This window comes from Moschus berezovskii, chromosome 9 (assembly GCF_049115385.1).
Source record: "Moschus berezovskii isolate FMDL1 chromosome 9, NW_MosBer_1.0, whole genome shotgun sequence".
NCBI lineage: Eukaryota > Metazoa > Chordata > Mammalia > Artiodactyla > Moschidae > Moschus > Moschus berezovskii.
Genome location: NC_142468.1, coordinates 106,306,734 through 106,309,149, shown reverse-complemented (window position 1 = coordinate 106,309,149; position 2,416 = coordinate 106,306,734). Strand labels below are relative to the sequence as shown.

General features: G+C 35.3%; 1 pseudogene; it reads right to left on the bottom strand.

Moving 5' to 3' along the window:
- Positions 1 to 1,034: 1,034 nt before the first annotated feature.
- On the bottom strand, positions 1,035 to 1,930 carry LOC129563568 (olfactory receptor 4F17-like; annotated as a pseudogene).
- Between the last annotated feature and the right edge of the window lie 486 nt (positions 1,931 to 2,416).

Genomic DNA, 2,416 nt, shown 5'->3' with positions numbered 1-2,416 from the left:
TTTTTTTTCAGGTTTAAATCTGATTTTATTTATTATTTATTTATTTTTTTATTAATTTTAATTGGAGGCTAATTACTTTACATATTGTATTGGTTTTGCCATACAGTGACATGAATCTGCCCTGGGTGTACATGTGTTCCCCATTTTGAACCCCCCTCCCACCTCCCTCTCCATCCCATCCCTCTGGGTCATCCCAGTGCACCAGCCCCAAGCATCCTGTATCATGCATCGGACCTGGACTGGAGATTTGTTTCACATATGATAATTTACATGTTTCAATGCCATTGTCCCATATCATCCCACCCTCGCTGTCTCCCAGAGTCCAAAAGACTGTTGTATACATCTGTGTCTCTTTTGCTGTCTCTCATACAGGGTTATTGTTTCCATCTTTCTAAATTCCATATCTTTTAAAGATATTACACTGTTTCACAAATGTCTAAAACATGATGTTAAGAGAAAAAAAACTCTCCAGATTAGGATTATGATTCAATTTCCTTTCTGAATATGATTTGAAATATTTAATGATTACTTATATATATATATATGTTTATAGAAGATAATAGAATGTTATCTAATTGATAGACTAATTTATCATTTTATAAAGATAAATATAGCAATATAATGCACTAACTTATTAAAAAAAACTTTAGAGAAGGCCTATGTAAAATGCTCTGTTAAGAAATTCATTGAATAGAAAATTTCCTAATAGTGTGGTCAGTGTTGTAGTAATAGTAAGAATCAAAATAATTAACATTAAAATTCTTACTAATTTCAAGTCATTCTTGAGAACAATCAAAATCATGTTTATAAAGACTGGCCACATTTCTCAAATAGGAACTCATTTTTGCAATTCTAGAACACTAAAGAATTGATACAAAACTTTCTTCAAGAGATATACATGATTTCTATATGTGAATTGGGGAACTCTTCACAGTCTTCAGTAACAGGATAGGTGTGGCTAATTTAGGGTGCTCACAGAAGACATTCTGATAATTTGAGATGATGAAATACCAACAGAAATCCACAGTCTGTCATCATAGCCACTTAATGGCATTTCTAATCTCTTTGTTTCTTAAAGTATAAATGACTGGATTTAGTAGTGGTGTGATGATAGCATAAAATACAGCAAGGAACTTGCCCACTCAAGTGGTGCTGAGTGGGAAAAGAGAGATGAAGATACAAGGCCAAAGAATAACATGACCATCGTGACATGGGCAGTGCAAGTGGAGAGAGCCTTGGATGCCCTGCCCCTGGATTGATGGCAGACAGTGAGCAGAATATAAAAGTAAGAGATCAGCAGTAGAATGAAGCAGATGGTGGCCAGTACCCCACTGTAAGCATGAATCAACATTTCTAAAACATAAGTGTCCGAGAAAGCTGGCTTGATCACCAATGGAATATCACAGAAAATACTATCCAATTCTCTGGATCCACCGAAAGGCAGTTATATAATTATAGTTAGTTGGCTTATTGAATGCACAAAGCCAGTGATCCATGATGTCATCACTAGCTGAATGCACATTTGTGTGTTCAGGATGCTAGAGTAATGGAGTGGCTTGCAGATGGCCACATAAAAGTCATAGGCCTTGGACACAAGCAGCACCATTTCACCCCCTCAAAAAAAATGTCCCCCCCAAAAAATCTGACACATGCATGCTCTAAGGGAGATGGTCTTGTTTGCTTTGAGAAAGTCTGAGGTCAGTTTAGGAGCGGTTACTGATGAAAGGCATAAGTCAATGAATGAAAGATTGACTAATATTAAGTACATAGGGGAGTAGAGACGAAGGTCAGCAATAATTAGCAGCACATTGAAGATATTGCCTAATATGGTGATTAAGTAAAGTGAGTAAAATATCACTAGGAGGAAGGCCTGGAGGTCCCATAAATCACACAGCCCAAGAAAAATAAATCTGGACACTATGGACTGGTTCAGTTCAGTTCAGTTCAGTCGCTCAGTCGTGTCTGACTCTTTGTGACCCCATGAACCACAGGCTGTTGCTTCTTCCATTTAGTTCAGTTTATTCTAATTTTATCTGAAGAAAAAACATAAAAATATATTTTCTGAATCAAGCAGTTTTCTTATTTATTGCTGATGGAAGCATTTACTTACATTGTCAATTTGGAAAAAAACTGTCCTTGTAAAGCTCAACATTCAAACATCCTGTGGTCCAGCAATTTCAGTCTCATTTGCATGCATGAGATAAATTCTTACAACTGTATATATGGAGATATTTATAATTACACATATAAACAGGACAGTGGAATATTATTCAGAAACAACATATAATATACAATTATATTAAATGACAGAAATGTAGCTTTTTGAGACATAGTAATGAAGAAAAAAGAGGTTATCATAATTTTTATAAAGTGAACAGCAATAAAAAATGGTGTATTTTGTAGGGACTTCTATGTA